The sequence below is a fragment of the Aquarana catesbeiana genome, linkage group LG03 (assembly GCF_042186555.1).
Source record: "Aquarana catesbeiana isolate 2022-GZ linkage group LG03, ASM4218655v1, whole genome shotgun sequence".
Lineage (NCBI taxonomy): Eukaryota > Metazoa > Chordata > Amphibia > Anura > Ranidae > Aquarana > Aquarana catesbeiana.
Window position 1 is genome coordinate 599,562,435 of NC_133326.1, and position 14,745 is coordinate 599,577,179.

A 14,745-nucleotide genomic window follows, 5' to 3' on the forward strand; every position below is an offset into this window, starting at 1 on the left:
CCATTTTGGAAAGTAGACAGCCCAAGCTATTTGCTGAGAGGCATGTCGAGTCCATGGAATATTTTATATTGTGACACAAGTTGCGGGAAAAAGACACATTTTTTTTTTTTTTTTTTGCACAAAGTTGTCACTAAATGATATATTGCTCAAACATGCCATGGGAATATGTGAAATTACACCCCAAAATACATTCTGTTGCTTCTCCTGAGTACGGGGATACCACATGTGTGAGACTTTTTGGGAGCCTAGCCGCGTACAGGACCCCAAAAACCAAGCACCGCCTTCAGGCGGTCAACTTGTGTCAAAATAAAAAACATTCCATGGACTCAACATGCCTCTCAGCAAATAGCTTGGGGTGTCTACTTTCCAAAATGGGGTCATTTGGGGGGGGGTTTGTGCCATCTTGGCATTTTATGGCCTTCAAAACTGTGATAGGTAGTAAGGAGTGAAATCAAAAATTTACGCCTTTAGAAATCCTGAAGTCGGTGCTTGGTTTTCGGGGCCCCATACGCGGCTAGGCTCCCAAAAAGTCCCACACATGTGGTATCCCCATACTCAGGAGAAGCAGCTAAATGTATTTTGGATCGCAATTTCACGTATAACCATGGCATGTGTGAGCAATATATCATTTAGTGACAACTTTTAGTAATTTTTTTTTTTTATCATTATTCAATCACTTGGGACAAAAAAATGTAATATTTAATGGGCTCAACATGCCTCTCAGCAATTTCCTTGGGGTGTCTACTTTCCAAAATGGGGTCATTTGGGGGGGTTTGTACTGCCCTGCCATTTTAGCACCTCAAGAAATGACATAGGCAGTCATAAACTAAGCTGTGTAAATTCCAGAAAATGTACCCTAGTTTGTAGACGCTATAACTTTTGCGCAAACCAATAAATATATGCTTACTGACTTTTTTTTTTACCAAAGACATGTGGCCGAATACATTTTGGCGTAAATGTATGACTAAAATTGAGTTTATTGGATTTTTTTTATAACAAAAAGTAGAAAATATCATTTTTTTTCCAAATTTTCGGTCTTTTTCCGTTTATAGTGCAAAAAATAAAAACCGCAGAGGTGATCATATACCATCAAAAGAAAGCTCTATTTGTGGGAAGAAAAGGACGCAAATTTCATTTGGGTACAGCATTGCATGACCGCGCAATCAGCAGTTAAAGCGACGCAGTGCCAAATTGTAAAAAGTGCTCTGGTCAGGAAGGGGGTAAATCCTTCCGGGGCTGAAGTGGTTAAAACGACGCAGTACCAAGTTGTAAAAAGTGCTCTGGTCAGGAAGGGGGAAAGAATCTTTCAGAGCTGAAGCGTTTAAATCCTCAAGGGCTTTTTTTTTTTTTTTTACCACTACTATTCTTTTATATTGGCTTTTGACATTTACAAATGCAGCAATTTAGAATTTGGATGAAAAGTTTAGCACTGGGAAACACTTTTTGAAAGATAAAAAGTGCATTTTATTTACAACTATACAGATCAGACCAAAATAAGGGACAAATGAGGAAGAAAGAGGGACAGAGGGACATTGCTCCAAATCAGGGACAGTCCCTCAAAATCAGGGACAGTTGGGATCTACGAAGAAGAGAGTGGTGAGAAAGCAAGATAATCTTGAGGGAGGATGTGTAGCTGTGTAATGTCTGTAACCTATGCCCCCATATTGGGATATGCCTGTTTTCCCAACCTTTTTCTAGTCTTAGCACCCTTGAGAAGTGTTGTGGCACCCCAGTCTAAAGACCCGTTCACACGGTCAGAAAATCTGAAGTTAAATTTCATCCGATGAACGATCTGCCGATTTTCTGATTGTTAGTACGCTGCTTTTGACAACCCATTACAAATTTTTGTCAGATAAAAACTGAATGTTCATGCTCCAAAATTTTTGTCTGATGTGACCACAACATCCGATTTTTCTTTTCATTAGTATGGTTTACTGCAAAAAAAAAAAAATCTGGAGGACCATGTGGGGTGTGGTCAGGAGATGAAAGGGGAGTGAGGACTTGTGCTATCAGAGCTCCTCATGTCCTCCAGCAAACTAGCCGGTAAAATAACTGCCCTTTCGGTACGAGTACCACAAGAAGGGGGAAGGAAAAAGAGAAGCGTACAGCAGCAGCGACACTTCAACCAGAGATACATAGCTACTTTCCAGGGACAAGATCCGCTAGCCTACAGAACCGTACGACGGGGGCTCAGTCTGCCTCCTATTCGGAAGCTGTAATGGCTGCTTTACCAGCGTCAACTCCTGTAGTGGCTACAGAAACTATCTGTGCTTCTATCATACAGCAGACTACACAGAAGCAGAGACAGCAAGTTGGTGCACTGATACCTACCGTGGAGGGAGAAATCAAGGCCCTTAAAGCTCTCCTCCAGGCATTACCTACCCGTGCTGATATGGAGACACTAATCCTTTGCGTGGAGGAGACGCATCGTAAAAACTTTAAACTATCCAGGTAGAGGTACAATCATTGGCGGAAAGGGTCTCTACTAGAGAAACAACATCAGCCCTGTTGGAGAGGAGAGTGGCTCAGCTGGAGCAGACAGAGGATCAGCAAGCTGTACAGGCTCTTGCACTACAGCTGCACCTGGAAGCTTGAGGACCGGAGCCGTCGTAACAATCTACGGCTGAGAGGGGTCCCGGAAGATACAGGTGAGGAGACTTTACAATCTATAGTATTGAAAATATGCCAACAACTGGCGCTCTGGTGGCCCCCCAGGACCTCAAGTTTGAGAGGGTACATAGAGCGCTGGGTCCCCGATCCACAGATTTAAAAAGACCTAGAGACATCGTATGCTGTATGCTTCGCTATACACACAGAGAGATCATTCTACGCAAGGCGTGGGAGCTGAGAGATTATTTTTAATGGATCCCTATAAAAATATTAGCAGATATATCGAGGAATACTTTGCAAAGGAGAGCGTTGCTACATCTATTACTAGACAAGATTAGGCAACTAGGGGGCACATATCGGTGGGGGTACCCCATCTCGTTAACCGTAAGGAAAGGCCACTCATCTTTTTTCTTGTCTAGCCCAGCAGACTTACCTGGGCTGTTTTTCTTTCTGGAGACAGAGGCAACTCCCATTCCCAATTGGCTAAAAGCAATCTCGGGACAAATACGACGAAGGCCTGCTGAACTAAGGAGGCTAGACCCAGAATCTCAAGGATTAAAAGAGCAAAGAAATCAACAAGAGAAACCATAGAATTGGGGGGAGGGGAAGGGAAAGGAAAGGGAAAATCTTTTATTTTACTTTTTTTGGCCAAAATTTTACCCCCTCCTCCCTTTTTTTTTTTTTTTTTTTTTTGCTTGGAGTAGATTATTAGGAAATATAGATCCATATGGATAAAAGGGGCTCCTATTTTCATTTTTTTTGGGTTTTTTTCTTTCTTTTTTTTTCTCTCTCTCTCTTTTGTTCCTCCCTCCCCCCCTCTTTTTTTTTTTTTTTTTTTTTAAATGTATGGGGGAACAAAATACCAGATCTGGTTAGGATTGGTTTCACTACTTCCCTTTTTCTCCGCTGATTGTGAGACCCACAAGTACTCAAACAGAACAAAAGTGGGATTGGAAATAGGGGGAGGGGAGGGGAGGTATTAGGATTGCTGTGAGTATTTTAGTTGTAGTTTTTTTTTTTTTTTCCCTCCCATTTTTCTGGGGTTTTCTTCTTCTATTTTTTTTATTGTGTGAGATTGGGGACAAGGGTTTTATTTTCCATAGTGTGAGAAGATTATTTTAATTTATTATCACTTAGTGGTTTAAGGTGGCAAGGAATTACAAAATTTTATTTATTTATTTTTTTTTTTCCTGTCTTTTATCACTATATGTCACTTATGATTATATGAGTAAAGTAAAATTCAAAGATTCAAGGTTTTCCCCCTAAGACAGGGGGTAGGATATGGTGGGGAGAATATCACATAGACAAAAAGTCACTCTATATTATAGCACAAAATAAAATACAATATGACACAGAGGTTAAGGGAGTAGTTGTAGGTAACTACAAACCTCCCCCTAATTTTTTCTATTATAAAAGCTCTCTTTTTTTTATCCCCCCAGGACAATCTCACGTGTGTGGACGTAGATATATAGGGCAGAGAGGTTGGGTCTTTAATAATATTATAACTATATTAGCGTACACGTTTTACATAGTTTGACTCTCACTCCAACTGCAGAGGAGTAATTGTTGGCTACGCAAATCACAGATGTTTTGGTCTGATAATTAATTCTATATTATATTGGTTTTATATATACTGGGAGAAATTAATCCTGTCATTTCATTCACATTGTTTAGCAAAACCCATTAGCGAGTGTTGCAAATAATTTTGTATTTTCTGTAAGATTTCCTCTGCTTGATCTGCAAACACAGTTGCAACTGAGTAAAGTTTTCTTTCTTTTTTTTTAACTGATTCTTAACCACTTCCGGACCGCCCACCGTCTTTATATGTCGGTACTTTGAAGGAGGATATCGTTGTTATGGCAGCAGCTAGCTGCCATAACCCCGGTATCCTCCTTTTCAGTGAGCGGTCCGCTTTAAGATAAAAGTGGTCTCTGCGGCGGATTCACTGCGAGATCACTTTTATTGGCGGCGGGAGAGGGGCCCCCTCCCACCGCGATCCAGTGCCCTCCGCCGCTTACCGGAGCTGTTGGCAGCGGCGGAGGCGATTGCGTCTGTCCCCTGCCTGGGTATGGAGACGAGTGAGGGGAAGATGGCCCCCACCCATCTCCATATCACTGCAGGGCGGAAGCGACGTCAAAACGTCACTTCCGCCCATAGCTCTTAAAGGGCCATTTTTTTTCTTTTTCATTTTTTTTATTGCATTTTAATGTATATATGAGATCTGAGGTCTTTTTGACCCCAGAACTCATATTTAAGAGGTCCTGTTTTTTATTATTATTATTATACGTGATTTATATAGCGCCAACAATGTATAGGGGAACAACACAATTACAGTACAATACAAAAGGTACAGGAGGGCCCTGCTCATGGAGCTTACATTCTAAATGGAGGCAGTGGTGGTACAAAAGGTAATAACTGCAGAGAATGATCTGATGGGGGTGGCTCGGGGATAGTTGTTATGTGGGTGTGGGATAGGCTTTCCTGAATAAATGAATTTTCAGGGATCCCCTAAAGGTGGACAGGGTAGGGGCTGATCGGACATACTGGGGCAGGGAGTTCCAGAGATGTTTACATTGCTTGTAATAGGAATAAAAGTGACACCATTTTTTTTAAAACTGTTTAAAAATGTAAAAAAAAAAAAAAGTAAAATAAATAAGAAATTTTTTTTTTTTGAAAATGTAAACGCTCCCCTTCCCAACGAGCTTCCCAACGAGCTCGTGTACCGAAGCGAACGCATATGTGACTAGCGCCCGCATAGGAAAACGGCGTTCAAACTACACATGTGAGGTATGACCGCGATCGGTAGAGTGAGAGCAATTCTAGCCCTAGACCTCCTCTGTAACTTAAAACATGCAACCAGTAGAATTTTTTAAACGTCGCCTATGGAGATTTTTAAGAGTAAAAGTTTGTCGCCATTCCACGAGCGGGCACAATTTTGAAGCGTTACATGTTGGGTATCAATTTACTTGGTGTAACATTATCTTTCACAATATAAAAAAAAATTGAGCTAACTTTACTGTTGTCTTATTTTTTTAATTCAAAAAAGTGTATTTTTTCCCAAAAAAGTGCGCTTGTAAGACGGCTATGCAAATACTGTGTGACAGAAAGTATTGCAACGACTGCCATTTTATTCTCTAGGATGTTAGAAAAAAATGTATAATGTTTGGGGGTTCTAAGTAATTTTCTAGCAAAAAAAACGTTTTTTAACTTGTAAACAACAAATCTCAGAAAGAGGCTCGGTCCTTAAGTGGTTAAAGCCAGAAGGCTGGAATTTTAAATGAAAATAGTTTAGAGGCATGTCTGTAATTAGTCTATTTTTTTTTACACAATTAACCTCTTAAATACCAGGCACTTTCGCCCCTTCCTGCCCAGGACAGTTTTCAGCTTTCAGCGCTGTCGCACTTTGAATGACAATTGCACGGTCATGCTATACTGTACCCAAACAAAATTTTTATCATTTTGTTCCCACAAACAGAGCTTTCTTTTGGTGGTATTTGATCACCTCTTGAGTTTTTATTTGTTGCTAAACAAACTAAAAAAGACTGAAATTTTTGAAAAATATAATGCTTTTTTTTATTTTGGTTATAAAATTTTGTTTTCTCCTTCACTGGCGGGCACTGATATGTAGAATTGATGGGCACTGATGGTGAGGTACTGACAGGTTTTACTGCTGGGCACTAATTGTCACTTTCAGGTGATCCTGAGGGGGCACTAACTGGCAGCATATGGGCACTTTTTTGCAGCTGCAGTGGCACATGTGATGGGGCTGTGCTGATAATCAATGTGCTGATTATCAGCACAGACACCCCCCCCCCCCCGACAGTAAGAGCCTCCGATCGGCTCTCCCTGTCAGCGTGAACCGAGAAATACCGTTTACTGGCACTTCTTGGTTCACGCGATGATCAGCTGTGATTGGTCAGAGGCTCCATACCAAGATCAGAGATGCAGTGTGTCAGACTGACACACAGCACCTCCAGTCGCCACGCTGAGCACGCCTGCATTTTATCCTGTTAGACTTCATATGACGCCCAGTCAGGATAACTGAAACACTTCCCGGCCGCCGTCAATCTGCTATAGGCCGTCCGGGAAGTGGTTAAATGAACATTTTCATTCAAGTGGTGATTCCAAGCATTTTTGCCAGGGGTTGTAGCAATCTTACAGAAGATTCTGTTCACCTGATGATGCTCAACTAATCTGAGTTCTACTAATGAGAGACACACATGTTAAATAAGACATCAGGAAAGGGAACTTCTAAAGGCTTGCAAGAGTCCCCCATTGAAAGAGACAACAATAAAATGTCAAGCACCCAAGTTGGGACTCAAACCCACAATCCCTGCCTTAAGAGGCCAGTGTCTTATGCATTAGGCCACTGGGGATTGCCTCAAGTGTCAGCTAACCCTTTTTTTTTTTATTTTAGAAGTCATCCATTCTCTTACTTTACAAGGTAAGGGTGGCAAAGTCTTTGATTTATTTTCCCGTGCAAACTTGCTACAGAATTGCAAGCGGTTTGAGCTACAAAGTCAGAAGAATGAGTTTTCTGAAAGGGAAAAGCCATGTCGCAGCTCTCCACACCTCTTTTCAACAAGTAGAAGGCGCACATTCTAGTTATCAGTTTTGGTCCACAATTTAAAGAATGTGGTCAGTGTAACTGAAAGACAGCTCATTCAAGCACCACTGAGGGAAGAACCTTGAGTTTCTTTGGGCGCTTACTGCCTTGTGTTAAAGTTCTCAGGCCGTAGGGTGCAAGTGCAGATGACATTTTCCATTAAGAAAGGCAAAAAGCATGCTCCAGGTGAGGCTCTAACCCACAACCTCTGCATTGCTCAACGGATTCTGCTATTTAAGTACCGCACACTGACCGATTGCACCATCTGGAAGATCCAACATCCCTCTCTCCTCGTTTTAAAATAGGCCTCCAAGTGATCCAAAACCTAAAATCCAGCTTATCCGAGACAAAAGAGAATTGTTTTTCTCTCATAGCAAGAAATTGTAGGTTATAAGTACTCCTAGAAAAAAAAAACACTGCCAAAGCCACTTGACTGGAGCTCAAGGACAGTTTTTTAAAAATAGTAAAACATTTTTGAAAGAAAAAATGATATTGCAACTGCTATTGTGACGTGTTAGGAATATATTCATGCAGGCTTGAAAAGTTACTAAAAGGTCCACTGTAAACCAAGAAGTGGAAGGTAATACCAAATACCAAGTACCTTTGGACCAAAGTCAGTTTGTGCGTAAACCCAGATAAAACACAAGAGTTGTTAATACATTTAAAATGCCACTATCCAGACACTGTGTTGAGCATTTTAATGCTCTATTTGGCAGAAAAGCTGCGGATTCACATGAGATTCTGTTTCTGACTGTTTGCGGCAAGAAGACTTCTGAACATGTCCCAGAGCAGTGGCTATCAGTGCAAATCTCAAAAAATGCAACAACGCCATGTCATGTGAAGCAAAGGAGGCACACCTCTAAGGAGTGATGCTGATTGCTATTCATATATGTTGATACATCAGGAAAAACACGTCTTACCAACGCTACTTGTCAGGATGGCCTTTTTGCTTGAAGATTTTAGCCCACCGGATTTGCATGCCACAATGGGATGTCAGGAGAACGTCGGACAAAATGTTCTCTTACTTTACAAGGTAAGGGTGGCAAAGTCTTTGATTTATTTTCCCTTGCAAACTTGCTACAGAATTGCAAGTGGTTTGAGCTACAAAGTTAGAAGAATGAGCTTTCTGAAAGGGAAAAGCCATGTCGCAGCGCTCCACGCCTCTTTTCAACAAGTAGACGGCGCACATTCTCGTTATCAGTTTTGGTCCAGAGTTTAAAGAATGTGGTCAGTGTAACTGAAAGACAACTCATTCAAGCACCACTGAGGAAAGAACCTTAAGTTTCTTTGGGCGCTTACTGCCTTGTGGTAAAGTTCTCAGGCCGTAGGGTGCAATTGCAGACGACATTTTCCATTAAGAAAGGCAAAAAGCAAGAAAAAGCATGCTCCAGGTGAGGCTCGAACTCACAACCTCGGCATTGCTCAACAAGTACTGCCATATAAGTACCGCGCGCTGACCGATTGCGCCACTGGAGCGCAGGTGTCATCTGAAAGATCCATTATCCATCTCTCCTCGGTTTAAAACAGACCTCCAAGTGATCCAAAACCTAAAATCCTGCTTACCCCAGACAAAAGAGAATTGATTTTCTCTCATAGCAAGAAATAGTAGCTTATAAGTGCTCCTAGAAAAAAAACACTGCCAAAGCCACTTGACTGGAGCTCAAGGACAGTTTTATAAAAATAAAAAGTAAAACTTTTTTGAAAGAAAAAATGATATTGCAACTGCTATTGTGACATGTTAGGAATATATTCATGCAAAAGTTACTAAAAGTTACTAAAAGGAGCCACTTCTGAACATGTCCCAGAGCAGTGGCTATCAGTGCAAATCTCAAAAAATGCAACAACGCCATGTCATGTGAAGCAAAGGAGGCACACCTCTAAGGAGTGATGCTGATTGCTATTCATATATGTTGATACATCAGGAAAAACATGTCTTACCAACGCTACTTGTCAGGATGGCCTTTTTGCTTGAAGATTTTAGCCCACCGGATTTGCATGCCACAATGGGATGTCAGGAGAACGTCGGACAAAATGCAAAGCTCCTTCCTAATAAAAGCAGCTTTTCCTTTGTGGGGAGTTGAAGACATTGTTTGGCAGAAACATTGCAGGAGATTTGGTATTGGACAAGAGGACTTGTAGCCATCTTGCAGAAGATTCTGTTCAGCTGATAGCATGATGCTCAACTAATTGTGAGTTCTACTAATAAGAGGCACACATATTAATTAAGGCATCAGGAAAGGGAACTTCTAAAGATTTTATTTGAAAGCCTTGCTTTAGACAGAGCCAAGCAAGTTCTCGAGCACGCCAGATGGGTCTCGAACCCACAATCCCTGGCTTAGGAGGCAAGTGCCTTATCCATTAGGCCACTGGGGCTTGCACTGGATACATGCAAACCCTTTTTTTTTCATTCATAAGTCATCCGTTCTCTTACTTTACAAGGTAAGGGTGACAAAGTCTTTGATTTATTTTCCCTTGCAAACTTGCTACAGAATTGCAAGTGGTTTGAGCTACAAAGTTAGAAGAATGAGCTTTCTGAAAGGGAAAAGCCATGTCGCAGCGCTCCACGCCTCTTTTCAACAAGTAGAAGGCGCACATTCTCGTTATCAGTTTTGGTCCAGAGTTTAAAGAATGTGGTCAGTGTAACTGAAAGACAACTCATTCAAGCACCACTGAGGAAAGAACCTTAAGTTTCTTTGGGCGCTTACTGCCTTGTGGTAAAGTTCTCAGGCCGTAGGGTGTAAGTGCAGACGACATTTTCCATTAAGAAAGGCAAAAAGCAAGAAAAAGCATGCTCCAGGTGAGGCTCGAACTCACAACCTCGGCATTGCTCAACAAGTACTGCCATATAAGTACCGCGCGCTGACCGATTGCGCCACTGGAGCGCTGGCGTCATCCGAAAGATCCATTATCCATCTCTCCTCGGTTTAAAACAGACCTCCAAGTGATCCAAAACCTAAAATCCTGCTTACCCCAGACAAAAGAGAATTGATTTTCTCTCATAGCAAGAAATGGTAGCTTATAAGTGCTCCTAGAAAAAAAACACTGCCAAAGCCACTTGACTGGAGCTCAAGGACAGTTTTTTAAAAATAAAAAGTAAAACTTTTTTGAAAGAAAAAATGATATTGCAACTGCTATTGTGACGTGTTAGGAATATATTCATGCAAAAGTTACTAAAAGTTACTAAAAGGTCCACTGTAAACCAAGAAGTGGAAGGTAATACCAAATACCAAGTACCTTTGGACCAAAGTCAGTTTGTGCGTAAACCCAGATAAAACACAAGAGTTGTTAATACATTTAAAATGCCACTATCCAGACACTGTGTTGAGCATTTTAATGCTCTATTTGGCAGAAAAGCTGCGGATTCACATGAGATTCTGTTTCTGACTGTTTGCGGCAAGAAGACTTCTGAACATGTCCCAGAGCAGTGGCTATCAGTGCAAATCTCAAAAAATGCAACAACGCCATGTCATGTGAAGCAAAGGAGGCACACCTCTAAGGAGTGATGCTGATTGCTATTCATATATGTTGATACATCAGGAAAAACACGTCTTACCAACGCTACTTGTCAGGATGGCCTTTTTGCTTGAAGATTTTAGCCCACCGGATTTGCATGCCACAATGGGATGTCAGGAGAACGTCGGACAAAATGCAAAGCTCCTTCCTAATAAAAGCAGCTTTTCCTTTGTGGGGAGTTGAAGACATTGTTTGGCAGAAACATTGCAGGAGATTTGGTATTGGACAAGAGGACTTGTAGCCATCTTGCAGAAGATTCTGTTCAGCTGATAGCAGGATGCTCAACTAATTGTGAGTTCTACTAGTAAGAGGCAGACATATTAATTAAGGCATCAGGAAAGGGAACTTCTAAAGATTTTATTTGAAAGCCTTGCTTTAGACAGAGCCAAGCAAGTTCTCGAGCACCCCAGATGGGACTCGAACCCACAATCCCTGGCTTAGGAGGCCAGTGCCTTATCCATTAGGCCACTGGGGCTTGCACTGGATACATGCAAACCCTTTTTTTTTCATTCATAAGTCATCCGTTCTCTTACTTTACAAGGTAAGGGTGACAAAGTCTTTGATTTATTTTCCCTTGCAAACTTGCTACAGAATTGCAAGTGGTTTGAGCTACAAAGTTAGAAGAATGAGCTTTCTGAAAGGGAAAAGCCATGTCGCAGCGCTCCACGCCTCTTTTCAACAAGTAGAAGGCGCACATTCTCGTTATCAGTTTTGGTCCAGAGTTTAAAGAATGTGGTCAGTGTAACTGAAAGACAACTCATTCAAGCACCACTGAGGAAAGAACCTTAAGTTTCTTTGGGCGCTTACTGCCTTGTGGTAAAGTTCTCAGGCCGTAGGGTGTAAGTGCAGACGACATTTTCCATTAAGAAAGGCAAAAAGCAAGAAAAAGCATGCTCCAGGTGAGGCTCGAACTCACAACCTCGGCATTGCTCAACAAGTACTGCCATATAAGTACCGCGCGCTGACCGATTGCCATCTCTCCTCGGTTTAAAACAGACCTCCAAGTGATCTAAAACCTAAAATCCTGCTTACCCCAGACAAAAGAGAATTGATTTTCTCTCATAGCAAGAAATGGTAGCTTATAAGTGCTCCTAGAAAAAAAACACTGCCAAAGCCACTTGACTGGAGCTCAAGGACAGTTTTTTAAAAATAAAAAGTAAAACTTTTTTGAAAGAAAAAATGATATTGCAACTGCTATTGTGACGTGTTAGGAATATATTCATGCAGGCTTGAAAAGTTACTAAAAGGTCCACTGTAAACCAAGAAGTGGAAGGTAATACCAAATACCAAGTACCTTTGGACCAAAGTCAGTTTGTGCGTAAACCCAGATAAAACACAAGAGTTGTTAATACATTTAAAATGCCACTATCCAGACACTGTGTTGAGCATTTTAATGCTCTATTTGGCAGAAAAGCTGCGGATTCACATGAGATTCTGTTTCTGACTGTTTGCGGCAAGAAGACTTCTGAACATGTCCCAGAGCAGTGGCTATCAGTGCAAATCTCAAAAAATGCAACAACGCCATGTCATGTGAAGCAAAGGAGGCACACCTCTAAGGAGTGATGCTGATTGCTATTCATATATGTTGATACATCAGGAAAAACATGTCTTACCAACGCTACTTGTCAGGATGGCCTTTTTGCTTGAAGATTTTAGCCCACCGGATTTGCATGCCACAATGGGATGTCAGGAGAACGTCGGACAAAATGCAAAGCTCCTTCCTAATAAAAGCAGCTTTTCCTTTGTGGGGAGTTGAAGACATTGTTTGGCAGAAACATTGCAGGAGATTTGGTATTGGACAAGAGGACTTGTAGCCATCTTGCATAAGATTCTGTTCAGCTGATAGCATGATGCTCAACTAATTGTGAGTTCTACTAATAAGAGGCACACATATTAATTAAGGCATCAGGAAAGGGAACTTCTAAAGATTTTATTTGAAAGCCTTGCTTTAGACAGAGCCAAGCAAGTTCTCGAGCACGCCAGATGGGTCTCGAACCCACAATCCCTGGCTTAGGAGGCAAGTGCCTTATCCATTAGGCCACTGGGGCTTGCACTGGATACATGCAAACCCTTTTTTTTTCATTCATAAGTCATCCGTTCTCTTACTTTACAAGGTAAGGGTGGCAAAGTCTTTGATTTATTTTCCCTTGCAAACTTGCTACAGAATTGCAAGTGGTTTGAGCTACAAAGTTAGAAGAATGAGCTTTCTGAAAGGGAAAAGCCATGTCGCAGCGCTCCACGCCTCTTTTCAACAAGTAGAAGGCGCACATTCTCGTTATCAGTTTTGGTCCAGAGTTTAAAGAATGTGGTCAGTGTAACTGAAAGACAACTCATTCAAGCACCACTGAGGAAAGAACCTTAAGTTTCTTTGGGCGCTTACTGCCTTGTGGTAAAGTTCTCAGGCCGTAGGGTGCAAGTGCAGACGACATTTTCCATTAAGAAAGGCAAAAAGCAAGAAAAAGCATGCTCCAGGTGAGGCTCGAACTCACAACCTCGGCATTGCTCAACAAGTACTGCCATATAAGTACCGCGCGCTGACCGATTGCGCCACTGGAGCGCGGGCGTCATCCGAAAGATCCATTATCCATCTCTCCTCGGTTTAAAACAGACCTCCAAGTGATCCAAAACCTAAAATCCTGCTTACCCCAGACAAAAGAGAATTGATTTTCTCTCATAGCAAGAAATGGTAGCTTATAAGTGCTCCTAGAAAAAAAACACTACCAAAGCCACTTGACTGGAGCTCAAGGACAGTTTTTTAAAAATAAAAAGTAAAACTTTTTTGAAAGAAAAAATGATATTGCAACTGCTATTGTGACGTGTTAGGAATATATTCATGCAAAAGTTACTAAAAGTTACTAAAAGGTCCACTGTAAACCAAGAAGTGGAAGGTAATACCAAATACCAAGTACCTTTGGACCAAAGTCAGTTTGTGCGTAAACCCAGATAAAACACAAGAGTTGTTAATACATTTAAAATGCCACTATCCAGACACTGTGTTGAGCATTTTAATGCTCTATTTGGCAGAAACCCCCTCAATTGGTGGACTGGAAAAGAGACATTAACACAACCCTTCCATATAAAAAATTCCTCTATATTAACAGAGGTTGTCCAAACAAGTATAACAGAATATGGGATAGATGGTTACAAGAGTCTACGACATGCACATAAATGGTGCTTATCCTGATACTTACTAAATATGAGTGTGGAAGTGTACGGATTATATATGAACCTAAAGTACTAACTACAGGATAGAAATGTATGTGTATGTATCATGTTCCTTGAGTACGGAATATCTTCTGTAAGATGTTAAACATGTGTACCAATGCTTTTCATGTATTATGTACAATCTTGCAAATAAAAAGTTTGTTATAACGTAAAAAAAAAAGGTCCACTGTAAACCAAGAAGTGGAAGGTAATACCAAATACCAAGTACCTTTGGACCAAAGTCAGTTTGTGCGTAAACCCAGATAAAACACAAGAGTTGTTAATACATTTAAAATGCCACTATCCAGACACTGTGTTGAGCATTTTAATGCTCTATTTGGCAGAAAAGCTGCGGATTCACATGAGATTCTGTTTCTGACTGTTTGCGGCAAGAAGACTTCTGAACATGTCCCAGAGCAGTGGCTATCAGTGCAAATCTCAAAAAATGCAACAACGCCATGTCATGTGAAGCAAAGGAGGCACACCTCTAAGGAGTGATGCTGATTGCTATTCATATATGTTGATACATCAGGAAAAACATGTCTTACCAACGCTACTTGTCAGGATGGCCTTTTTGCTTGAAGATTTTAGCCCACCGGATTTGCATGCCACAATGGGATGTCAGGAGAACGTCGGACAAAATGCAAAGCTCCTTCCTAATAAAAGCAGCTTTTCCTTTGTGGGGAGTTGAAGACATTGTTTGGCAGAAACATTGCAGGAGATTTGGTATTGGACAAGAGGACTTGTAGCCATCTTGCAGAAGATTCTGTTCAGCTGATAGCATGATGCTCAACTAATTGTGAGTTCTACTA

At 41.2% G+C, this 14,745-nt stretch overlaps 4 non-coding genes across 4 annotated transcripts; all 4 read right to left on the reverse strand.

Annotated features, from left to right (window-relative positions):
- Positions 1 to 8,599: 8,599 nt before the first annotated feature.
- TRNAI-UAU (transfer RNA isoleucine (anticodon UAU)) lies at positions 8,600 to 8,692 on the reverse strand. The gene is given in 2 exon segments: positions 8,600 to 8,635; positions 8,655 to 8,692. It is a non-coding gene; the product is annotated as a tRNA-Ile (tRNA).
- A 1,313-nt stretch (positions 8,693 to 10,005) lies between these two features.
- Positions 10,006 to 10,098, reverse strand: TRNAI-UAU (transfer RNA isoleucine (anticodon UAU)). The gene is given in 2 exon segments: positions 10,006 to 10,041; positions 10,061 to 10,098. It is a non-coding gene; the product is annotated as a tRNA-Ile (tRNA).
- Positions 10,099 to 11,131: 1,033 nt separating this feature from the next.
- Positions 11,132 to 11,204, reverse strand: TRNAR-CCU (transfer RNA arginine (anticodon CCU)). Its single transcript has one exon. It is a non-coding gene; the product is annotated as a tRNA-Arg (tRNA).
- Positions 11,205 to 13,193: 1,989 nt separating this feature from the next.
- On the reverse strand, positions 13,194 to 13,286 carry TRNAI-UAU (transfer RNA isoleucine (anticodon UAU)). The gene is given in 2 exon segments: positions 13,194 to 13,229; positions 13,249 to 13,286. It is a non-coding gene; the product is annotated as a tRNA-Ile (tRNA).
- Between the last annotated feature and the right edge of the window lie 1,459 nt (positions 13,287 to 14,745).